Here is a 26,361-nt window from a genome sequence, read left to right on the forward strand (position 1 = left end):
AAATGAAATGTGTCAAAATGAACCCTCAAAATTCCTTTTGAGAATTTGGGTCGAATTGAGCAATCAGTTTTGGCAAAAATGAATGAATGAATAAATTCTTTATCAAAAAAGCAAAACTATTCATTTTCAACCATTTAGAAACCAAATAGTTTTAGTGCCCCTCAAAGGCATTTTTCTGTGAATTTACTATTTGCCAAATAATAATTAATAATCAGCCAGCTCTAACTGGCTGAGGATTGCCAGAGCACATCAGCACTCCAACCTCACTCTGTATTCCTGGTATGTCCCTTGACACATCCCCTCACCAGTGCCACTCAAGGAGCCCCCAATGCTGGAAGAACTGGATCATCAAAAGTGGGTCATATCAGGGTCAAGGATCTGGCCCACAAAGTCTGTGCCGGTGAGCTCACAAATAAGGCAAATAGTAATGGGGCAAGGGACATCCCTCCTTACTGGAATTCCTCTTAACAATCAGAGCAGGCAGAATCTCAGCTATTTAGTCTTCCTGTGGATATTCTTGAACAGAACCTGGAACAAAACTTGCATACTGGATTCTGAAGTCCAAGTCCTCAGGTAACAGAAATAAGTAATCTGCTCTACCTGGTCAAATGTCTTCTCAATATCCAGCGATACTGGAGAAAAATCATTTGACCGAGAGGAATAGATTCCCTTCAGGGCTCCTCTGAAGCTTGTGTGCACTTGACAAAACCTTTGACCGTTGTCAGTTAACACGGCAAAATGCCTTTCACCCTCAGCATTGTAACTGGAAATTTAATGTAATTATTTAAATATTTAAAAGTCTAATATGAGGCTCTGCACAGAGAGATTTCCCCCTTAAATGAAAGGCTTATGGGCACCTCTATCATAAGTGGGGAAAGGTTCTGCTTTTAGTGGCTTATTATACACAGTAAACAATAAGAGGTTGATTCAAGGCACTTTTTTAAAAAATAAAACCCTATTCAATAATCACACGATACCAGTGACCTTTCTCCTGAGAAGTCATTAAAGACACCAACTCTTCTTGCTTCATTTATTAGTACCTCTGACTTTTATCAGATATCCACCTTATTTGCTGTCCACGCACGACTAGTTGTCCACAGAACACTTACTGGCAATCTGCAAAGAGGTGGCTGGTCACATTGCAATGGCTGTCCATGTTATCAGCTGCTTCTACCATTCCTCCTGAATCTTCATTGCAAAGAGAAAGCCTGTAAAAGCAGATGGAAACAGGAAAGAGAAGCTAGCCTTGCTGCCTCTTCTAATATCACTGATATAGATAAAGGAAAAGGAGAGGAAACCAAAGCCAGCTTTGGGAGAGCCGAGCCACCAGAAAGAAAGAAGCTGCCAGCAAGCAGTGGGAGATGATGTTTGGGGGGCAAGAGAGAAAGTAGTAAGACAGCCAGGCAATATATCCCAGGGAATAATGACCCAAATGGCAGGGAGGCATGCACATTATTCATAATCTTTATGGTTACTGCATAGCTTCACAAGAACAAATTGTTATAAACTGGCCATCAATAAGTTTAGGTTTGAAATTAGATGAAGGTTTCTAATCATCAGAGGAATGAAGTTCCAGAACATAAAATCAATGGGTCAACATGCTTCCAATGGGAGCAGTGGGGACAACAAACCTAACTGGTTTCAAGACTGAGCTTGACAAGTTTATGGAGGGAATGGTATGACGACGTTGCCTACAACGGCACGTGGCCCATCCGTCACTGTTATGAGCAAATATCTCCAACAGCTGGAAACGGGACACTACATAGGGGAGAGCTCTGAGTTACTACAGAGAATTCTTTCTCAGGTGACTGGCTCACTCAGGTGTCAGGGTCTAACTGAATGCCATATTTGTGGTTTGGAACGAATTTTCCTCCAGGTCAGATTGGTAGAAACACTGGGGTGGGGGGGGTGTTCCCCTTTCTCTGCAGCATGGGGCACAGGTCACTTGCAGGTTTAAACCAGTATAAATGGTGGATTCTTTGTAACTTGAAGTCTTTAAATCATGATTTGAGGACTTCAGTAACTCAGCCAGAGTTTATGGGCCTACTACAGGAGTGGATGGATGAGGTTCTGTGGCCTGCAATCTGTAGGAGGTCAGACACAATGATTATGATGATCTCTTCTGACCTTAAAGTCTATGAGTTAAGGTTGTTTAGATACATTCAGAGTACAGAAATGCTCAGATAAGGTGAAAGAAATCCAGACATGCTAATCTTAACTTTGAATTTCATAGGTTTGTAATGTTAGTTGGTTTGGGGATAATTACAACATGCCCTGTAATGTTCTGACTGTAAATTACTGATGTGCACTCTCAACCTTAACTCCATCTTAATGCAGTTTTTTGTCTGAGAATAGTCTATCATAATAGTTAATGCAACAATTAATAACTTATTTGTAACTTAATTTCTTCAAACACAACCTATGCAAGAGATTCCAATGAATTTTAATGATATTGAATGTGTGAAGAGTGTGTGGTGGTCTTTGCATTTGGGACCAAAAAAGGCTGAATACAGAATAAATTTAATAAAATCCCATAAATGAATATTAATTCAAAACTAATTAATGGATTTACTTGTATATTCTCTAAAAATTGATACACTATTCAAAGAGCAAGTGTTACAAATATAGGAAACACACACTATTCTTCATACATAACAGAGATTGCATCCCTGCTTTGAGTACAAAACTAAGCTCACCTTTAACTATGGATACACAACCAATGTCACTATAATTTAGGTATGTCAAGATTTTGCAGTACGGAATCGAAACAGAAATGTGGATGGTCTCAAAATATAGTGGATTGATCATATTTTGTGAGCAATGAATACATAATTCAAGAGATGTTTGTATGGTTCCAGTTAGGATACTTTTAGGAACATGTTCTCATACATTTGCAAAACAGGGGCAGTGCCAACCTTGAAAAACAATCCCTTTTTTCTTGTCATGAGCAGTCACTTGACTGATGGAGATTTCAAAATGATCTGAAAGTGACACTTTATTTGAATGTGGCCTCAGTAACTGTTGTTATATCTCAGAAACAACCAATATGCCTTTTCACAAGTGTCTCCACTCAGAAACTGTTTCCAGTCCTAGATATTGCTAACTAACTTATTTTCATGTGGGCTACTCATGAGAACTAGTGTCTGTTTGTTATCTCTGCCTACCCCTCATTTGAATTCATAGTGCCAGATCCCGAGCCGGTGTCAAAGGGCTGTTGCTCCATTAAGGTCAATGGAGCTATGCTGATTTACTCCAGCTAAGAAACTAGCCAATAGGGCTAAATGTTCTAAGAGACTCTTCCAAGTCGTACATGAGCTCAAGTGCACTTGTGTCCACTTGAACACTCTCAAGACCACAAAAGTCAGCTATTTCAAAAGTAAAAGTTCCCCAGAGCAGTGGTAACTAACTCACTCTGCAGCTGTGACATGTGCAGCATTTTCAATGACTATTTATATCTTTAAGTGCACATTTTTGTTTGAAAAAATGGCTGAAGAGAGAGGTTTAGAATGAAATGCTCTTCTCAGCCTTAATGATAGCAAGCCTATTCTGATAATGTTTAAAACAAAACAGCTTCTAAATACAATGTTCTTCAAAGATTCTAATGAGACATCAGTGGCATGGTGTTAATAGCCTATAATGAATGTGGCATTTTGATTTCAGAAAGCTTTGGGGATTTGGGGTTTTGTTTTTTGGATAAAAAGCACTGTAAATCCATTGTCTGTGAAGCTGAATGGGAATGACACTTGACATATTCTTTGGCAGTCAGGGCAAACAAGAGAGAAACTTGAACATATCCGAAATTGCAGAGATCATGGAAATTCAGTTGCTTGTTTTAATGAAACAGCATTTGCCCCAGCTTCCTGTGGGTGCCAAACACCACATTCATTCAACATCACAGAAAATGATTCTGTGTATGCATTCCTCTGCCATGGTAGGAATGTCATTAAGAGGTGGAGGGAAGAACCTGTCTCTCTCTAAAGATGAAAAACTGATTTTTTTTAAAAGGCTAATAACATCTGCAGCTTGATTACAAAGTATAATCATTGGGAATATTGTTAAAAGTGAGGATTTTATCCCAGGCTCCCCTATTTTGCGAGTGAAGAGTCAGCTTGTGCATCTCAGCCCTGGCAGCAAGAATGTAAAATTCCAGTCCAACATAAATATTTTCTTTTCATAGCCACATGGGCCTATAGTGACAAGAAGAGAAGGCAGCAAAAATAAGTGGAATGGGGGGGTGGGTGGGAGAAGAGAGACAAGTTTGACTAGCTCTTTCATATCAATTCAGCCTTTACAATAGCTAAGAGAAACGGGCTCTGAAGCAAGTGTTGTGTCAGACACCAGAACAGAAACAAACCAAATTAGTAGAATCCTTCTCCCAGTGTCTGGACTCATTTGCAACCAAAAACAGTAGCTTTCTAAATGAGCCTTTCACACAAACAGAGTCAGTAGGGGCTGTGGTAGCCATGTTCCAGCTGCAAGTCTTTCTTTATATACCTTACACTACCCGTCCAGCTCTAGGTATTGATATTGTTTTGTGGCACAGTCAGCAAATAGTCTTGATAAGGGTCTTCCGATCCATGGTGTGTTTTGCTTCACTGCAGATTCCACATGTCCTCCCTCTGGGCAAATAAGAAAGGAGCATCTTCAGATGAAAACTCATTAATAGCTATGGCTCATAAGCTTTTTTGAACACATTAGTGATGTGCTAGAAGGTACACCTGTGGTTTCTCAGGAGCCCCTTGTTAAAATCTGAACTCTACTTTGAAGGGATTGTTATTGTTGTTATTTATTTGCATTGCAAAAGTGCTTAGAGGCCCCAGCCAGGATCAGGGCCCCATTGTGCTAGGTGCTATTCAAATCCACAATAAAACAATCTCTGCCATTGAAAATTTACAATCTGGGATGATTTCTCTTCTCTGCCTCTATTACTGCAGTTCCTCCCTGATCTGTATTCTAAGTTCTTATACCGTGCCCATCACAGCAGTATCTGGACACTTTCCAGTGATCCATGAAGCTCTATGACCATCATCTGTCATGTGTGGTGCTTTCCCTCTTCTTCTACCCAGAGGGAAACGTATATGTATATTTGTTGTTATAATGTGCTAAGTGCTTTAATTTGGGAAAGCAAAGTTGAACAAGTGCATCCAGCTTTCAGAACAGAAAGTGGTGAGGTAGCTCTCAGCCTGAGCAGGAGTTTAGTCCATTCAGTTATGGACCAGCCCATGAGGAAGCGCTCTCTTCTGCACATAGCAGCTTTATCCTTTCAGTAGAGAGTTCTACTGTGTCAGAGCAGGGGTTTGATCAATGGACTCCTCATCCTGGAGCATTAGACAATCTTTTATGTCTGTTGGGCCCAGATTGTTAAGAAACTCGAAGATAAAAGATGAAGACCTGGAACAATATCCTTTAGGGAGGCTGTAGGCTGGCGGGGCCATCCCACCACGTCTGCTTCTGAAAGCGGCCACGCCTCCTCGCAATTTGGATCTGCTAAAGCTCTAAGCTGAACAAGAGTAGGGGAATTAGCGATTCACAAGGGGGCCCATCCTTCAAGTGGGGCAGGCCATGCACAGTCTGGGCTCTGGCGGATGACCAGGGTGGGCTACAGCTGTCTATTCACCCAGCCCTTAGGCAAGGCAGGGCAGTCACAAGTTAAGGCTCTGGCCTGCAATCAGGCCGAGCTGTCGTACCAGCCCAGTGTAGGGGCTCAGGTTTGGGGTTGAGCACCACATGCAGTCTATGGAGCTCAGGAGCACAGGCCTCCTGGCCTACAGAGGGGGAATACTACCACCCCAGGGGTGGGGTGACAGGAGGGACATGGGCCCACCCAACTCCACCTTGTCCTAAGCCTGGGCCCTATCAGTGGCAGAGCAGTCCACCACTGGGTCAGCAGGGATCCGCCCACATGCTGACCTAGCTTCAGGCTCACTCTCCCCCAGACAACTGCCTGATTCCCCTGGGATGCTTGCTTCTCTCCCCCTCAGGCATACCTGAATCCAGGGGTCATCCTCAATCTCCTCTGAGTACACTGTCAAGGGCAGAGGTAGCAGCTTCTCTGCCTCGAAAGAGTCAGGGCTCCCTAGAAGCTCATGCTGGACCTTGGGGCAACAGCGGTTCTCCTTGGTGCTCGCCTCCAGCAGTGGGGAAGAAGAGTTTATTGCCTCCGGCGGCTTCTTCCCAACTGAGCAACGGGGCCAGCCTTTTATATTTCTCCTTCCTGTCCCACCCCTCTGCTTCCAGTGTGCTGGGCATCGCCCTCCTGGCTCCTCCCACCAGGCAGCCTGCCGCGTTCCCTCCGTGTCTGCGTCTGATTGGGGCCATGCCTCCTCACCACAGAGGCAAAGTACTGAGTGGAGGATAGGTAGGTTATGCTCACAGTAAACAGTATCCTTGAGGACACAAGCTGGTGAATTCTGTACTAGTTGTTGCTTCCCAGGCAGATTACATTGCTAAAAGTCTCTGAAAGGTGACAAAAGCATGTCCTATCAAAGCCACGTTAGCCTCTGCAAGGATGAGATGTAGCCTCCTAGCCAGCCAGAAAAGTTGTGTGTTATTCATCAACACTGTTGTGTCAGAGCTCAGTGTCATTGAGGAATGTGTGTGTGTTTCTTCCATTAGTGGGGACTGTACCATGACAACAAACTCCTCAGAGTGTTTTCTTCTGCCAATCAGCATAACCTCCAAATTGCTGGGGTTTAACTTAAACCAACTTTCCTTCTTCTCTGAGATGATCTTGGCCAGGCTTTGGGTTAGTTGGGTGACAGTGATGTGGTCTGTTGTAAAGGACCCAGAGTCACATGTCATCTGCATATTTTTGCTATGACAGCTTTAGGAGTCTCACCAAATCTCCTGTGATTACATAGCTTTCATAAAAATGAACTGGAAAGGTGGGGGGGGGGGAATCATTTGGGTTGCACTAGTTTAACACAAAGTGTTTCATTGAACATTTATAATTTTTTTCCCCCTGGGCTTGGTTGAGAGGAAAATGTGTTTTAAATCCTGACTCCCCCCAGAAGGCCTTCCCACCCTAGCCCCATTTTAAGCTTGACAAGTTGAACACTGAGCTACACTATCATATATACTATTCTTTCAAAGAGAAAACATGTAAATATTTCCAGCATGTTGCAAAGAAATCAAAATTTCTTTGCCAAGTTTTATTGTCTCTACCGTGGGTTAAGATAATGCATTTTTCTTTAAATGGGAAAACCAATCTATAGATTTTCCAATTGCTCTTCAAGCACATTGACCCCCCTCAAAACAGACCCCAAGAGCCTCAATTCCCCAAATTCTCTAACATAGCCTCTAGGCTGCTTGGTAATGAATAGGTTAGACTAGTTCTAAATGAGTCAGAAAAAAAGATGAAGCACAAGAAATACATGCAACCACCAATTAACGGATTGCGGCTTATCAGCATTTTTTCCAGGAGTGACTGTAACAAATTATGGCAAATAAATTAGGGTAAGATCAAGCTACTTCTTCCCCCCCTTGCAGCATTGGTACCTATGCTAGCACTTATTCTGAGATATGTAGTTTGTTTCTGGCACAGTTCCACTGAGAAGGACCTTCACATTTCAGATGGGACCAGTCTATATGTATTGTCCAGATGTTCTCCACACAGATCGACAATTGTTAGCTCCTATCTTGATGTCTGGTGGAACTACATAGGGAACTAGTGTAGTGTAGGAAAGGCAGGGATGAGCAGCTAGAGGATGCTGTGAATAAAAATGCCTTCAAACAGCTTCCTCAGAAGCTCTTAAGCCACAAGCTGTTTCCTACAGAGCACTGACAAACACTTTGAAGAAATGGCCCAACTCTTGTGAGGAAGACCTTGACAGGCCTGATTTATTTTTTGTTTTTATCAAAAGATAATAAAAATTTCTTTGGCTCCTTCCCAATGCCTCTCTGCTAGATTGAACTCTTCTCAATGAACTAAATTCAGTCTTTCTGAAGCACCCCATCTCAGATCTATCCACTTCTATTAGCTATTGTGGGGAAACAGAGAAAGAGGAGTGTTATTACAGAAGACATACAGAACAAATTAATCTTGATACTCTTTCAGAACTTTCTACGCCTCCCTAAAGGGAGTAACAGTGTGACCTATCATTTCTGGATTGCAGCATTTGACACTGGCCCATCAACTCCTGTGAAATGTTGAAAGAGGAAAGTAACTCTAGTTATTATATGGTATAATATAATTATATTACATACTATAAAATTTTACTCATCAACTGTCATTTACCTTTATATAACTCTGCTGTGAATTTGGCTTCCTAGGGTGAAGAGAATGTGTTGTTGACACAGAACATAAACCTCACTCCAAGTGAGTAAGCAGGAGTGTATTTTCCATAGGCGTATCTCTTGAGATCTTGATTTGAATATAAACTTATGGGGGTGAAAGATCAGTACAACAAACTTTATGTTGGAATTACGGTAAATCTCACCAGGGCAGAGCCCAGCCTTCTTTAACAATGATCCCAGGCCTCTCATGTGATGACAGAAAGAATGAGAGTTTGTTTCTAATTCTGCCATGTGAATTCCCAAACATAATAAACCAGCGATTCATTTTTGCTTGTACCTGCCAAGCCTCAACTGTTGTAGGAATCTGTAGGAGGAATTTGGTGATTAGCTTTTGTTCTGTACCTGGTAACAAATATTCTATTCAAATTAAGATCTAGCAGTATTTCTCTATTACCATTAATTGAGTACACACATCTATAAATGTCAAACATAATAAGCACATGTGACACTCTGTAATTTAACTTTCCTTGATGTGTGTATGGTCAGATTCACCTGTACCTTCTGGTTATTCTGCACCACTCTGGCTTAATCAACTAGTTAAGTCAGATCTATGGCTGATTTACATCGTCAGACTGGTGCAAAATAGTCAGTGTTAGAACCTTCACATTCTTTTAGGGATCAGCACCTGGTCACTGAACAATAATTCTGGCATATTGTTGTTTGAGGCAAAGTACAATCACCATCTCTATTCAGGAATGAACTAACCAATAGCAAGATAATCAGTATGCACAGTTTCATGATATTTTATTAGAAACAGAACAATAAAGCTATGTAGTATGTAGCTACGAATGACATCCCCAGTGCGAAACAGCATAGAGCAAGCAGCAAATGGTCAAACAAACAAACCAAACACGCCTTTAGAGAAGCAACAGACTGCAGCCATGAAGGAATAATAATTAATGATTCCTCACACAGGTAGGAAACGATCAATCATTAAAGATAAGCAGCCCAGGACAACACTAAAGGACTCTTCAAGAGTTTTTGAGCCAATTTTCCATTCTGTCTGAGCCTTTTTATGCCATTGTAGGTAAAAAGCAGAGCTATAAACTTAGTGGAAGCGGACAGAGGGGATGTGTATAGGACAAGAGGCATTCTGTTCTTTGGCCCTTCTCAGCTGTTGGATGGCTCCTAGAGGGCTGCTGCAGCCAGGTGTAAATTAGAGCAGCCTTAGGGATACCCTAACTTATGCCGGAGACTGAATGCATGAAAGTGGCTTTAAGTAACCTTTCTATGCCCCCCTCCCCGCAACTCATTCACGTGCCAAGTGTAGCTTGGATGAAACTGAGACTCAACCCCCTTGTGTGATGAGAAAGGTTTCTGAGCTTCAGCGCAAGTGTGAAGGTAGGCTTCAAATAAGATGAAGTGCTACATGCAGTCCTCTGCACTGACGAGTAAGTTTCAAGCATGCTCCTTTGTTTACAAGTATTCAGGGTAAAAAAGAGCTGGGGCAAAGGAGCATCCATAAAAATAGGAGTTTTAATGCCATCCTCCTCATGCTAATAAGGCACTCAGCTACATGTTCCCTTCATAAGCCTGACTTTGGCTACTAGGCAAGGCCAACTGTGTGGCACTGCCCTCATTAACCCAGGCTTGAGTTCTCCTGACCCCTGGCCTGCTTTTATCTGCATTTTATCTTGCTCTCATCTATGCAAGATTTCACATCCCGCACTGTACAGAATAAAGTCATAATATTCAGTGCAAAGTACCACCATGCATCTATCAAGAGCACCCCATATTCTTACACAAAACATCACCCTGATGTGTGCCCTACGCTGAACAGGGCCTGACTGTCTACAAACAGCTTTATATATGCTCTTATATAAAGTACCAGTATATAGTGTACCTTGAAGACAACACTATAGGTTGGATTATCTCCTATGCTGCGATCTGCTTAGTGCAGAAGGAGGAAGGGAGACCATCAGGAAGCTGGTTATTACTCCCTGATTGTCAACCTACCTCATCCCCAACCCTCTCATATGCTAGTGCAGCCTTGGGGCTGCTCTAACTTACAGAACCTATGGATCCTAAGCTGTGAATTGGCAGAGCATAGCTCTGCTCCTTCACATTATACATGTTCCTCCTTCCCCTGACACACATCCCTAAACCAGAGTGAGAGGGCAATTGGTGTAGGAACCAGCTCTGCTGTCTTTATGACAACGGACAGTGCTTCCCCAAAACTGGGCAGCTGCAGACAGATTCCAGCTCCCTTGTGATTCAGGAACCAAGGTACAGAACCTGGCCCGATATGCAAAGTACCATCCTATGCTTTACACAGAACAGTACCATATTTCTACCCAGGCAGAGAAAAGGAATGCCAGAGCAATGTTTGCCATCAAGTAACTAAGCGTAGAAAATAAGATGCTAAGAAAATTGTGTTAAAAAACTACAAAAGAATCAAAATAAAAGAGAGGTTCTCATTGGCTACTCAGGACAGCAGAGAATCAGTACCCTTAACAGTCCTAAAAGACTACATAGGCGAAGTGGTACATCGTGCTACGATGGAACCTATAATTTTATGGTGTTAAGAACTTAGCTAAATAGATGAAAGCCTTGCGGATTCAAAGTAGGTAGAAGGTATCAAAAACCTGTCATGACCTGTAAATCTGTTATCTAAAATTGATAAGCAGCAGCACAAATTGAAGTGCAAGAAACTGCACGGACTGAATTTCTTTAGGCTGAAATACAACGATGAAGAAATTACTTCAAAGGACGCTTATAATGGAAAAAGATTCCTTGAGACTGAAAGAAACACCCACCGTTGGGACATCAGAAGCTTAGACTGATGGAACAGTGATGGTTAAACACATTGGAGTCAAAAATTCAGAGAGGGCAGCACAGGGACACTCCCATGCCCTCTGGGTCTTTACGGGTCACAGGCCTTGTCTCCATTGCTATAAAAAGTGTTTTATCTCAGGGAAACTAATGCACGTGAACTATCCTGAGGTAACAGCTCAGTGAACGTAAAGGCATTTTAGTTTTACTGTCGAGTTAACAAGGTGAGATCAGCACTAAACCCCCACTCATGGTCGACAATACCGAGTTTCTCTCACAGTAAACCTATAATGCTTTGTCTTCACTGTGTTTTTACCTGATGCAAGTTAGAGCTTGTCTACATGGGGGGAGGAATAATGCACTCTAGAGGGGCTGATTTCTAAAGTTCACTAACTTGTTGCACATTAATTGGTCCATGTAGAACTTGCTGGTGCGCACTAAGGTTCCCTAGTGCACATGAATGTACTGCTGTTTCAAAGAGTCTGTACGGACCAATGAACGTGCAACCCACTGGTGCACTTTAGAAATCACGCCCCTGTATAGCGCATTACTCCAATCTTTTTTAGTAGTAAAAACAAGACATTAAAGAGGTCAAGAAGGTCTTTATTTTAAAGTAGGGACAAGACTTTTGCTGTGGTCTTTGGAAGGTTTTGTTTGATACATTCAGACGCAAAAGGTCCAGTGAGGATGTCAGGCCATCATTGCCAGATTGCATGAAGCCTAAGCACCTCTGTGATGTAATACTTAAGGGTGGGGTTTTCAAAAACCCATAGCATTGGTCTAACTCTAGTCCCTCTGAAGTAAATGTAAAACTATTGACTTCAACTACAGCACAATATTTTTAATCAGCAAAGATGACTAACCATTGGAACAAACTGCCTAGGGAAGTGGTGGACTCTCCATCTCTTGACATCTTCAAATCCAGACTAGATGCCTTTAAGTTTCTGGAAGATCTGCTTTACACAAACACAAATTATTGGGCTTAATACAGGAATAAAAGTATGAAATTGTAGGGCCTGTGTTGTACAGGAGATTAGAATAGATAATCTAATGGTCCCTGCTATGAAGTTAGGCCAACACTGAAGGTTTTGTAAAATTCCCTCCCTAAGTTTCCTGCTATCCCCTCACTTGTGTTTCACTTCACCCTCATTCTATTTGCTCTTTCTGCTTGTCATTTATCTGATCCATTCAAAGTCCAACCGGCTCTGGAACTAATTGAAATCTATTGCTGTGGCCAGCAAAACAGGCGAAGACATTGCAAGCAGCCTCATCCCAATGTAAAGGAGGACGAGTTAGAACAGACCAGATCATGCAAGCCGGAAGTCATCTGGGGTCCAGAGGTGAAAGCACACCCATTTGTGACTAGCCTGAGTACTACATCCTGCCTCCAGCATGTGAGCAAAGAAAGCAATGGGGAGACCATTTCTTTTTTGAACTATCCTTTAACTTCCCGCCTTGTGGGTGGTTTTGGAGTTTGTCTAAAGAGCAGGAATACTCTGAGCACCCACAACCAACTGTTGAGCCAAAATCCAACAGTGGATTAACTATATTTTCCTCACAAGATAGAATTTTGGCACCAGCAAGAGATATTTCTAATCAACGCTTTTCTTCTGGAAGACTTTACTGAATGCAAACTAAGGAAAGGGGCAGTATCCCCAGAATGACTTGTTCTTTAATATTTGAATGCCAAGTGTTTTCGTGTTGCTGCCTTGTTCTTTTCTTTTATGCTTAATAAACATTGGCAAAGATTTCTGTGGGGTGGATAAAGACGAGAGTCCCTTTACATAAGACCCTAACCCTACAATTGACTCTAATTGTATGACAGTAAAAAGAGGGCCTTAGTAACATCTCAACACCTGGGAGCTTGAGGCCCCTTCATAACAGCAGGTGCTGATTTAAGCCCTAGCCATGCAATAGAAAGCTAACTGGAGACTTCAGACAGGTTGAATTTCTTGAGCAACAGCAGTACTGCTGTTTGCAGCTTCTACATGTGCTCATAATAAATACCAGCAGGCAGGAAAGATGGCAAGTTGTGAGTGTAAATAAAGAAGACAATGTCAAACTCTTAAAGGTATAAGGCTGGGGCAGGAGCTACAATGTGAAGTCATTTGTATGGTCTAATGGTTTCAAGAAGGTCAGATTAACATAATGTGCTGCATTGCAGTTAGCTGCTGTTTTGCACTGTTTCAGTGCCAGCGCTGAAAATCATTATCATGTACCATAAAGCAATGATTAAGCTCTTCATATTTTTTCCAGGTCAAATTAGGAACCAATATTACTCTGCTCCTCTGGAATGCCTTGCATCCGAGAATCGCAAATTGCTTTACAAATGTGAATGATGAAAGCCGCAAAAGAGACAGTTTGAGATACCATGTTGTAGGAAAGTAGTATTATTCCCATTTTACAGATGAGGAAACTGAGGCAAAAGAGGCTTAGTAACTTGCACAAAGTGAGTCTACACCAGAACAAGGAACAGACCCCTGTGCTTTAATGACAGGATCATGCTTTTCTTCCCATTACATAGATATTTGTAATATAAGTAAATCCTTTTCCTAAGGATTTACTACTGGAGGTCCTAACATGGGGAGGGTTAGGTTATTAGGTGACCTAAAAATCCATTTATTATGATAGTCAAGGAGAGATGTAAGTTTGAGCATTCCATTGATTTGTTATACATCTCAAAAAGTGGATGTTTATCCAAGCCTATACAATTTAGAAATCATGCACAAAATCTCACACAAATAGGTGCTTATCTTCTTACTATATGTTCCATTCTATGCATCCGATGAAGTGGGCTGTAGCCCACGAAAGCTTATGCTGTAATAAATTTGTTAGTCTCTAAGGTGCCACAAGTACTCTTGGTCTTTTTACAGCATTCCAGTAATTCCTAGGTTTCAGGTATGTCACTGAAATTTGATGAACCTAAAAAACAAACAAACCCCAAAATGTAAATTCCATTTGGTTTCTGAGGAAAATGTTCAGGATGGTTTTTCATATAATCTCAACTAGCTTTCCCATCAGTATATAGAAAACTATATACAGTATATGAGTACGGTTACTAACAGAGGACACCTAGTGGTGTTTTGTAGGAAGTGATCTATCTGCCTTGGACCTTACTTGGCTGTTGTACCAGGCATTCAATAATATTCATATGGTAGCTTAGCTGATTATTTCCTCCTCTGTCCCAGAATATAAGAGAAGATAGAGGTACTATACATCTCCAGGGAATCTTAACATTTTCTTCAGTAATGGTCCCAAGGAGTGCAGTCTCACCATAGTAAAATGGAATATTTGAAGCATTACTGTACAATATTGTAGCATTTTGAAAAATGAGGTTTAATTTATATTTATTGAAGCATTACAAATAAAATATAGATTTCAGGCTTTTCCCCTCACTTTATGAGGGAAATATGCAGTGAGTACAATTCTAAATAAAGTCTATTACACCGGTGTACAAAGGCTTAATCACAGAATTAAGAAGTGTCAATATACATATAGGAGACAATCATGCATTTTTCAAGAAATTCTTTATGCATTGAGTATATTTCAAAATTAAGTCTATTTAACCATTGCACAAAGGCCACAAATATTAGTGATAAAGAGAAGAAAATATAACCTTAAGGTTAGCCACTTTGTAAGGCAGAGGTGGGCAGACTATGGTCTGCGGGCCACATCTGGCTCGCAGGACCGTCCTGCCTGGCCCTTGAGCTCCCGGCCATGGAGGCTAGCCCCCAGTCCCTCCCCTACTGTCCTCCCTCCCCCACAGCCTCAGCTCACTGCACTGCCATCACTCTGGCCTGCCACTCCTGCTGGGCAGCACGGCGGCATGGCTGGCTCTGGCATGGTAAGGGGGCTGGGAGCAAGTGGGTTGGATAAGGGGCAGAGGGTCACAGGGGGGCAGTCAGGGGACAGGGAGAAGGGGGCGGTTAGGGGATGGGGAGCAGTTGGATAGGGCGTGGGAGTGCTGGGGGGCCTGTCAAGGGACAGGGGTGTGTTCGATAGGAGGTGCGGTCCTGGTCAGGAGTTGGGGCCAGGCTGTTTGGCCCTCCTGGCCCTCCATACAGTTTCAGAACCCCGATGTGGCCCTCGGGCCAAAAAGTTTGCCCACCCCTGTTGTACAGTGTACAATTGTTCTACAGCCACCTTTCAGAGATGACCAAGTTTAAACACACAGAGAAAGAGATAGGCAGGAAAGGAGACAGAAATGAAACAAAGGCAAATGGAAGAGAAAAATCAAGAAGATATGTCATGACATTGGTGGTGGAGGAAGAAGAAGAAATGAAAATCCTATTACTACTTTGGACCCTCACAATATACCTAACTAGGGACTAGATAGTAGCCCAGAACAGGGACTGATGGATGGACCAGAGAACCAAGACTGTTTCCATGAAGGGCAGTCTGCTGCAGCCCAGTGGAGGAATGATGGACAGGAAAGAGAAGCAGTTAAGAGAATCTCAAGCTAGGCATACAGTCAGCTATGACAAAGCCGAGAATCTGAGGCCACTATGCAGAGGTGAGCACATCTGGGTCCAATCATCAAACAGCCATGTAACGCAATGGCAAAAGGCAACACTCAAAGTTGCAGGGGAACACAGGTAATATGAGGTACCTATAGACTCAGGACTGTGATGGAGATGAAATCAAGCACAGTTGTGTAGTAGTGGCAGACAAACACACCCAGACATACAGGGCCAATGCTAGGACTTAGAGAGAGCCTCAGCTATTAGTTGGCCTGATATGGGAGAGTCAGAAGAAACATGATAAATGAGAAATACAGAGGACCAACAGGATGGAAGATAGTCCCCCACGATGAGCAACACCACAAACAAGGAATGGGAGGCTGGTTCAAAGACCAGCACACTTGATGGACTGTGAGGCATAACAGGCCGCAACAGCCTTGTGGTAAAGCCTGTGTCTGTGCAATGGGTTATGCACCAGTAAACTCTGGCCCTAGCAAGTTGGCAAATGCTGGCACAAAAGACAACATTGTTTTAAAAAGTACTAGAAGGAAAGATGTAGCAACTTGCAGGAAAAGGAAGGAAGGAGCACAGATTGCAGGTGTGAAGAGTTTGGAGGAGGCACCAGGAAGTCAGTTTGCAGCATCTTTATAAATCTGTGGTGGGCAACCTGCGGCCCATCAAGGTAATCTGATTGCAGGCCGCGAGACATTTTGCTGATGTTGACTGCCCACAGGCATGGCCCCCCACAGCTCCCAGTGGCCACGGTTCACCATTCCTGGCCAATGGGAGCTGCGGGAAGGAGCAGCCAGCATGTCCCTGCTTCCTGCAGCTCCCACTGGCTGGGAACGACGAACCCCAGCCACTGGGAGCTGCGGGGGGCCATGCCTGCAGACGGTCAACATCAGCAAAATGTCTCATGGCTCCCAATCAGATTACCCTGATGGGTCACATGCGGCCCTTGGGCAGTAGGTTGCCCACCACTGCTGTAAATAGTTCCCTTAATAAAGAGCCAGTTTAGTTTTAGAAACATGGAGTCTGTCATGTTATTACCCAGCACACAGTGCATGAAACAGTGGGTATATCATCATCCTTGTCCCTCAGGGTTTCTTGGGTCTCCTACCCACCTCTCTTCTGGTGACAATGTAAATTCCTCTGTGTGTGTGAACATTTTATCTTCTCCAGGAAGTTTGCTTGTGAATGAAAGTCCTTCAAACCTCATTCTATTCTATACAGTACCTATTCTAACGTAATTCTTGCTAGAAACTTTCTTGGCATTGTTGAGGAGTTATACTATTTTCCTGAAACAGCTGAAAAATGACCTGATTTCTTATTAGGAGATTCAGCAGCGGATAGAGGCAGGGTCAAGTCCCACTTTTTTATCCAACTAAGGATCTGAAGAAGAAATATCTACTAAGCTGCAAGAACAGAAAATTGTTGAGCTGTATTATGGAATAAAAATCATTTCTCTCCTCTCTTTTCTGGACTTGAAACTCTCAAGTCTGCTCTTTCAAGTAGTAGTAATATTGACATATCAAGGGCTGACAGTAAAGCTTTTCTGTGAGGACTCAGACTTTGAATTTTATTTGGCTCTGATTTTCAAATAGCCTTCTTGAGAAGCTTTGCATTGTGCCTCTCACTCTGCAAGAAACAGCAACAAGCTTTTCCTCCCTCTATTTGAGCTATCTAATTTTCTTCTCAGTAACAAAAGCAGACGGAAAGAAAACTAAGTTATCTGAGCAGTCTTGGCTGTTGTGACTGATACAGATTCTGGAGTTTCAGAGTTCTGAGGAACATCCAGAAGCAATAGGAGCTTGAATAATTATCAATAGCTCTAGTTAGTGAGTGCTCTATCACTATTGAAGTAAAATATTTTAAATACAGCCAACTCCAGAAGCTCTTGAAACTGGAATAACGGGCTGCTGCAGCAAACAGATTAAATACATTGAGCCAGATCCTCAGCTCGTGTGTAAATCACTATACAGTCTATTTACACCAGTCCGTTGACTGATCTTATGAGAATGAAATCTCTGATGTTTGTGCAGTTAATAGTTACTGCTGACGTACTAGAGAGCCATCACCTAAAGGAAAGGTGCCTTAAGAAACTAGTTATGGAGGTCTATGGAAATAATTTGCTGGGAAGAAATTAGTATTCCGTAATTTCCATTCTTTAGAAACTTCAATTAACTCTTACTTATTTTGGCTTAAAATGAAAGGACTTTCTCTTCTTTGAAGTCAATAGAAAGCACAGTTAAAAGAACAAAAATGCATTAAGGGGGGCTGGAACAATTTGTATAGTGGGGGTGCTGAGAGTCATTGAACCAAACTGTATACCCTGTATATGATGGAAACCACTTCAAGCAGCACCCCCAGCACCTCTAGTTCCAGCACCTATGCAAGAAATACTGAACCAATAAAATCTGCAGTTGGGACTGACAGGTTTGCAAGCTGAAGTGTGAGTGACATCACAGACACTTCCACAAAAATATCTGAATATACATATTTTGTAATTATTGCAAAGGAAATGTGCAATTACTAATGGAGTTTTGCAGTTAAAAAAAATGATAACCCAACCTGTTCACTTCTACATTATCTAATCACTCATCTTTCTTCCCTTCCACAATTTCACTCCCATGAGATCTTGGTTTGTGATCACAGCACCGCAACAACTTTGTAACAGTAGTCAATTGTCTTTACCAGGGTAATCAAAGACTTGCCATATCTAGGAACACTTGCCCCAAGATGTAGAAAGCCATGGTCATGAGCTGAGCTGAGCGAATAATTGATTTTTTTCAATTCCGTGGCTGAAAACTATTTTTTTGTTTCTTTCAGGTGATTGTTTTCCATAAATTTAATTTCCAAGTAAATGGATTATTTAAAGGATACAAGTTCACAGAACACTTACGAAGTAAGGAAGCATTGTCTGAGGGGACTGGGAGTCTGCGTGACCTTGAGTAAGGTAATTAACCTCAGTTCCTCCATTTGTAGGTATAACAATACTTAGCCACTCAAGCACTTAGTGATGCTTGGATGCTGTAAAACTGATCAATGAAATTGTTTAATTGTTCACTTTATTATTATAACTTCATAAGCAAAGTTTTATGAATGAAACATTCATTCATAAAACCGGTTACCCCAATAACTGGCTAATTGACAATGAAGCTGCTTGTTAAGAGCCACAGCTATTCAGGTGTCTGCCCTTGTAAGTTTCACTTTCAATCCAATTGCTGCTTAAATTGCTAAAACTTACACTGTTTCAACACTAACTTCTGGTCACTGTTTGCCATTCCTTACACTTGTCCATATTGTAACTCAAACTCCATTTTAACTTGTCCCAAACTTCATTTTAAAATGCTCACTCCATTTTGTAAACCCTACTGCAACCTTCATTTGGCAAAACCCTGATGTAATCTTATTTGTGTAGTTTAGATGTATGAATGGGGTATGTATGGATGAGGGAATCAACCTCCAGCCCCAGCCTGTCCTGATGAAATAAAGTGTAAACACCAATGGCTGAAGATGCAGACAACAGCCCTGACAAAGCAAGAAGAGTCCACCCTAAAAAGAAAAGAACAAAAGTACAATTGAAGAAACATCAAAGCCAGGTCCCAGGCTGAAAGTCATGTCTGCAACTGACGGGTGATCAATCACACCGAACCCAGAGGCAGCGTGACACAGCAAGACCTATAGACTCTGGATTCAAACTAAAGCCTACAAAAAGGATGAGTGAGATGGAAGACTTTGGAGGGTAACGTTCTGCTTCCAACATCAAGGGGCATCAGTGTGTGCCCAACAGAGACCAAGCCCTTCCTCGTGCCCGGCTTTCCTGGCCAGTTAGCCACCACGAACTACGATCCCAAGCTGCGAAATCAAGCCACAAATGCAAGCTACGTTCAGGACTGGTAACTACACAGCAGCTGCAGAACATTTGGGGCTGTGTGTGTGCGCGTGTCCGAGCATGTACATAGGTATTAGATATTAGTTATTGGTCATAAATCAAATTGTGTTATAATAAACATGACATCTTGTTTTGTCCCCTGAAATGATCCTGTGTAGTTTTTTTCTGCATAACAATGTCTCCTTTCCCCATGAGGAGAAGTGAAGAGGAAACGTGAGTATGGCCCTTGTGCTGGCTGTATGCCAATGCAGAATCACATATGCCCTGATAGTAATCTTGCTGTGCCATTTAGTAAACTTGTGCCCTAAATATTCTAGTGTGTGCAGAGTTGGCATGATTCACCTGAAGATGTTGTCTGCAATGGACCTCAGCCAAAGCCCATTGAAGTCAAGCGATGCTTTACACTGATTTCCATTGGGTTGGATCCAGCCCCGTATTTGCAATCTAAAGCAAACAGTATATCCGCTAAGATGACCGGGCTTTCGTTTACGCCAATAGGAATGTAGAGGTTCTATTTTATAACAAACATATAGAAAATAAAAAGGAAAAAAATAAAAATCAGATATGAAGGCTACATGCAGTTCAAAGTGATTCCCTCAGTTCATACCTGGAACCATGTGCATTGAAAATTGCACAAAAGTCAGACAGTTCATGTGATTTTTTTCAATAAAACAAAGTGGAAAAAAATGTTCCTGAATTCCAGTTGTTACTCCTGCCTGGGTAAAGTTAGAAATCTTGGGTGGAGGAGTGGACACTGATCAAGGGAAGTTACTGGTACAATGAGTATTGGCTTATTACATACAAAAAGATACAACCCACTAACAATCCCCCCAGCTGCTTCTCCACCCTTCCTTTCTGCCTTATGTCTGGAGGGGTGTTAATGGGCCACTTCACCTTGAATAGGTCCCTTGGAATTACTTATACTAAACAATCTGTTCCACCTTGTATTTAGCTGTGACAGTCTAAGGGCTAGTCTACACTGGCAGCGCTTTAATGTGGCTTGTGTAGTCACGGCAGAGAGCTCTCCCAACACTCTTAAAAAAAAAAAAACAACAACACTACCTCCACAAGAGGCTCCCAGTGCTGGTGCACTGTTTACACTGGCACTTTACAGCGCTGAAATGTGCTGCGCTCAGGGGGTGTTTTCCCACACCCCTGAGTGAGAAAGTTGCAGCGCGGTAAAGTGCCAGTGTAGACAAGCCCTAAGTTTCACAGATGTGAAGAAGAGCTCTGTGTTAGCTCTCACCAACAGAAGTCGGCCCAATAAAAGATATTACCTCACCCAACTTTTCTCTCTAATATCCTGGGACCAACATGGCTGCTATAACACGGCATACAACCAATAAGGTGTCTGTTTTACTGGCCTGGCTTCCCCATTGTCAATCTCGTGTGATGCCAGAGCACTTTTTCCTGGTCCAATAGCAATATAGGGAAACTACCCCTTATTTTCCTGCAGAAAATATTTCAAACTTCCCTACTGTTCGATCTTTAAATGTACAGCATTGCACTGAAAGAATTCTAGGAACTCTATTTCACTCCCTCCTTCCACAGAGTCCTTTTCTGCATCAAATGCCACCAAACTCACTGGTTCAAACTGTACTATTGTAGTACTCCTTTTATTGACCTGAGGTTTATGTGAGACATTCAGCAATCTGACAGGGAAAAAACCCTGACTCAGATCAACTAGAGCTTTAGCAGTGAGAAACCTTCTTTGACTAATGTTGCCCAAGCAAGTCTCAATATTTCGCCAACTCTCACTTGCGGGGATGTCTCCCACACATTTAGTTGGCACAATAATTTCAGTTCCGGGAATTAAGATAACTTGTTTACAGCGCACCAACCTCTTGCAAAGCATTGCTCTTGAATGAATTATATCTGGAAAGGGAATTGCCACTGATCACATCTGCAGAACACCTCCATTGGCATTAGTAACAGATTTATTAGACGTGACAAATTCTAACCCAAGGATAAACTCATCCTCTATTTCTGCTACACAGACCTGTTGTTCAAGCTTTAGGGGGCCAACTTTTAAGACTAATGTCCCCCATTTTGGTCCCCAGTTATTATCTTCAGTTCACTAATTAAGCAGTTTATTTTTGGAACCTCCAATCCCTGGCCTTCTCAGCAAGTCTGGTCTAATTACTGTTAGATCTGAACCAATATCTACAAGCCCTCTGCATTTTGTAGTCCCCACTTCACATGTAAGTGCCAGACTTCATCAGTGGTTAGTCAATTGCCCAGATTTGCACAAGCACAATGGGGATGTGACATGCACGCTTAAGATTTGCCACTTTAGCTTCATTTCCTGAACTGTGTGAGGGAACCTCCCTAAGCTCCCGTGACTCTCTCTACTGACTTGGTCAATTTTGCCATAATGCCAACATTTAAGTGAGCCAGTCTCTTTATTCTCACCACCATTGCTAAAATGTCGAATTTTCCGCCAGACTTAGCCCTTTCCTAACTGCTCTACAAGTTCAGTTACCTGATTAAACTCCCCTTTTCCTCCACTTGTATTGGATGCAGATGGGCTCTCATAGGACTCTGCTTCCTCACAAATGGCGGCCGTCCTCTCTGCTGAACTGCAGCAAGCAAGCTCTTAAGTTCAGTGAGGATTTCCACACTGTCTGGAGTAAGCCTGGTCTCCTTTCACAGAGTTTCAGCTGCACGTCTGTATCCAGCTGGGCATCGTAAATGCTCCCAGCTGGTTCTGGGTTTCTGGACTGGTACAGGGATAAGCCAGTGAAACCAGCCTCTGCAGGTCCTTTGCCAACTCCAGTGGGGTCTCCCTCTTGCCCCTCCATATGACCTGAGTCCTGGCCAACTCTGATGGGTGATTAGCTCCAGTCACATGTCCAAAGCTTGCAACAAATCTTTATAGCTCTGTCTCTTACCCTGGGGCAAAATCTGCAGCACTGTAAGGGCCAGCCCATCCAGGTTAGTTGCCAGAAAACTTCCCCTATCTGCTTCTCCCCAGCCAGTCGTTTGGCATATTATGTCAAACTGTTTTAAAGTAAGCTTTCCAATGAGTTTTCACTCTCAAATACAATGGACTTCCACATTATCCTTGCAGGGATATGAAGGGAGATGGGAGTGCAAATGTTTTTGAAAGGTTCTGGTTTACCTGGATGTCTACCCATCTCTCATCCAAAATGCTGGCTTCTAGGGTGGGCTGCAAGACCAGAAGTCTCCTTTCCAGTTCTCTCAATCCCTTTTCCCATCTCAACTCTGTTTGCCAGTTGAAGATCAGCTAAGTCTTTTTGGATCTTCATTATCTCCTAGAATAAATTCAGATTTAACTTCTTGTTGCTGGCCTCCAAGATCAACCTGAATGCTTTGTAGCTGCTGATTCAACAGTCTATCTCCAGATGACTGAATAAAATATTTCCCTCCAGTGCAGCCTGATTAAATTGAATCTTTTTCAATACAGACGCATGATAGGATCTTTCCCTCAAGCATTGCCTGGCTGGCATGGATTGAGCAAGCATCTCAGCAACTTGCTCTATGTCAACTCATCAAGATTACCAACTCAGTGTCTCCTCTCAGAACTTCTCTATCCCACATGTGACACCAGTTGTTACTCTTCTCCTCCCCCAGGGTAAAGTTAGAGACCCCGGGTGATGGAGTGGATCCCGATCAAGGGAAGATCCAGGTTTGATAACTAGAACCAGAGTGGGAGGAACCAGGAGATCAGTTACTGGATGAAGAATGAATTAGCTTTTATTGTTTACTGCTGACTGGTACCTCTGGAACCAGCTTAAAACAAAAGAAAAGAGTTTGCTCACCGACAGTTACAACTGTCTGACTCCACAAACGCTGCACGCAGCATCCCCAAGAGCCTCTCTTATCCTGCAGCCTTTCCCTCTTGTTACCACTGCTAATGGCCACTGCCTCTCTTCCTCATCCTCCGGAGCCAGCAACTGAAAAACACTTCAGTTTGGTCAACCAGGGCCAAGGCCTCTACAGGGGGAAACTCCTCCCACTCTGATTGCCACAGTCAGCTGCACCCTTGTCTGCTCTGGGCCTTTCTGCATACAAACTGGAGTTCTTCCTGCAGCCTCTGTCTCCGTACCCTAGGGGTCAGACTTGTTACACCACCATCAATTTCTCCATAATAACAAACAGAATATCTGTCAAAATGAGTGTTAAATGTAATACTAAAGTCTTCAGATCTATGCAAAATCACTAGAGAGTAAAAATATCTGTTTGGGAAGAACACACAGATCCTCCTTTAAATCTGGGACTGAATAATTACTGTTTGGGATGCTCTTTTTCAGCCTAATCCTGCACCTATTGCAGTCAATGGCAGCACTCCAATGTACTTCCACTGATGCATGACAAAGTCCTCTCTTACTTGGCTCCACTCACGAGTGTGTTTTTCAACACTATCACTCATGTGAACAGGTCTATGTTTCTTCTCCCTTTCTAGGAGTCTGTCACACAGAAGGAGACTTGAGGATCCTTACATCCCCATCCCCGCAACCCTATTTTAATCCCACTCTCCACATGCCATTTCACAGCCACCAACCTTCCTGCTGAATAGCACTGGATGACAACTATTTAGCAACTGTTCCCTCCCGCATATACCTTGGTGGGGTTTTCTGTTTTGTTGACTATTTTATAAGTATTACAGATTTCAATAGCCAAGACTGCTTCCGCTCTTAAGGACAATAAGATGAGCTCAGCAGCAACTTTTGCAGTCGCATCCGTTGAATATTATTTTTGCTTTAAAAGGATTAATTGCTAACAGACAATGCTGGAAGACTGAACCAGTCATTCTAAATCAGACGCTTTATTGCTTTTTACAGCACTGTAGCTAGTTACTGAAATGTGGAACCATTTGTTATAAAGCAATGAAAGATCTTGATTTTAGGTTTGAGGCTTCATTTGAAGTTGTATGGATTAAATAACAAAGAGAAAATTAGGCAGGTGATTGGAAGTTGTTTTTCAAGGTGGATTGTCTTAAAATCTGCATTATTTATACTTGTTGATTTTTTTTTAGATTTATGTGATCTTAATTAAGCCCTATCATTCCAGATACCATGCTTGAAAGGGAAAGGGTAGTTTATTTACTAGGAGTAAATGGTGACTGTTTATCAAAGCATGAGACCAGAATAAAATGTGAGCCGTTTGCTTTAAAACTAATTCCAGTGCCTAAATTATAAATAAGTCTGGCTGTTGAAGTCATTCCCGTCTCAGATTTATGAATCAAAGGACCAGATTTCATTCTGCCTCTAGCTACTAGAAGGTATTTAGGCTTAAAGCAACAGACACAAAGGCTTGCAGCAGGCTGGGTTGCAGGCATGGCCAAAACAAATAAAGATCCGTGAAATGGATGAGAGACACCCTGATTGTTAGGGAGTAGATAGAGACATAGCCAAGTATTCAGATGTTCTCCTTGTCACAGTTTCAGGGTAACTGCACCTGTATTTCCACCTCAGTGGTCCCTCGAGCACAGAGGTGACATGTAACCGTTGATAGTGCAAGGGGCACAAATTTAAAGTTTCAGAGGGGAAGGGGGGCACATGAATGCCTCATGCATCACCTCTGGATCTAGCACAGAGGTTTGCAAGCTGTGAGGCATGGGCGTGGAGGAACATTCGGTGGGGAGGGAAAGCAGCAACACCAGGCAGCTCAGGCCAACCCCACATGGTGGGACTCAGGGAGGGAGCACGACCTCCCCTCTTGATTCACCTTCGAAGCTGTTGTTAAATGGAAGTCAGGACAAGCCCCACTGCAGTGCAAGGGGAGCAGTTTCCCTTGGGCAGAGCCCCTGCTATAGGAGTGGGAGAGCGGCCTCTGCCCTGGGAACTGGCACAGGGCATTTGCCTCAGGGCAGTCTGGAAAGCACTGGGACTCAGCAGCAGGGATGGAGAAGCAGCCCCATGTAGAAGGGGGTGGGGGACTCAGCCCGCAGCCAGGTGCCCTGCTGCGTCCTCCTTCCCCACACTGCACACAGGTGAGTGCCACCTCCAGGGGGAGCTGCTGCCTCCTCGCTGCTGGGCGCCTGAGTGAAAGGTGGCCCATGGCCTTGCCCATCCCCACCGCCCTGTGGGGCACAGTCTGCAAAGACCCCTTTGGATGGGTCCTCTAGCAACATTTAGCTGTTTGTAGTGAGGCGGTGTGGTTCCCTGCTGCTGCGGAGAGAGACGAGCCCCTCTGGACACCAGAGTGGGCGGAGCCAGGGAGCTCTGAGCCCACCCCCCAGAGGGTCAGGCGCTGCTCCGGGAGTATAAAGGCCCAACCTCAGGGCTCACTGGGGAAGCAGCCGCCAGGGCCAGACACCTCCGGCCTCGCTTGCAAGTGGGAAAGCCCACCGGCCTGCAGAAGACCTGAGGACTGGCCCGACCTGCCCCGTGCCAGCTACCCAGAGGAGTTGCCGAGTCTACCCCATGGCCAACAATCCCGAGGAACCCATGGTGCTGGATCCCCCTGAGGACACCACCCTAATCCAGGTACCTCAAGAGGGGGAATCTGGAAGTAGCTTGGGGGCAGCCAACCCTAGTCTGGCTGCAGCACTGCCAGAGCCCATGTCAGTGTGGTGTGGCCAGGATCGCCACTGACTCCGCAGCGCGTCTTCTGCCACTGCTAGGGCCCCTGGCTGGGACACAGTGGAGTGGGAGGGCCTGCGTCCCCCCACCACCCAACTTGCGTAAAGTGTAAAGCTGTAACCCATATATTGCCCACAGTTATAAATTACCACACAACTCCTTCTAAGCAAGCACATTTATTCTTAAAGTGAAAGCATTACAGTGAAAATATATCAAAACTATAAAAACCTACACCCATGCTGAAAAGCTTACCAGAGGTCACTCCCCCAACTCCAGCCCAGGGTTTTGGTAGGTTTTAGTTGTTCAAAACCCACAACTGGGTTTTCCCTATGATTACAAGGTCATCCATTTTAGAACCAGAGCGCAGATCAGCTGTTTCTTAGTACATGTT

General features: G+C 43.3%; 1 long non-coding RNA gene across 1 annotated transcript in view; it reads right to left on the minus strand.

The window, feature by feature from the left end:
- Positions 1-804: 804 nt before the first annotated feature.
- Positions 805-26,361, minus strand: part of LOC122463201 — an 81,666-nt gene continuing 56,109 nt past the window's right edge. The window contains exon 3 of the long non-coding RNA XR_006286351.1: positions 805-1,208. This is a non-coding gene — a long non-coding RNA (uncharacterized LOC122463201). The remainder of the gene's footprint in view (positions 1,209-26,361) is intronic.

Source organism: Chelonia mydas, chromosome 1 (genome assembly GCF_015237465.2).
Source record: "Chelonia mydas isolate rCheMyd1 chromosome 1, rCheMyd1.pri.v2, whole genome shotgun sequence".
NCBI classification, from domain to species: Eukaryota; Metazoa; Chordata; order Testudines; family Cheloniidae; genus Chelonia; species Chelonia mydas.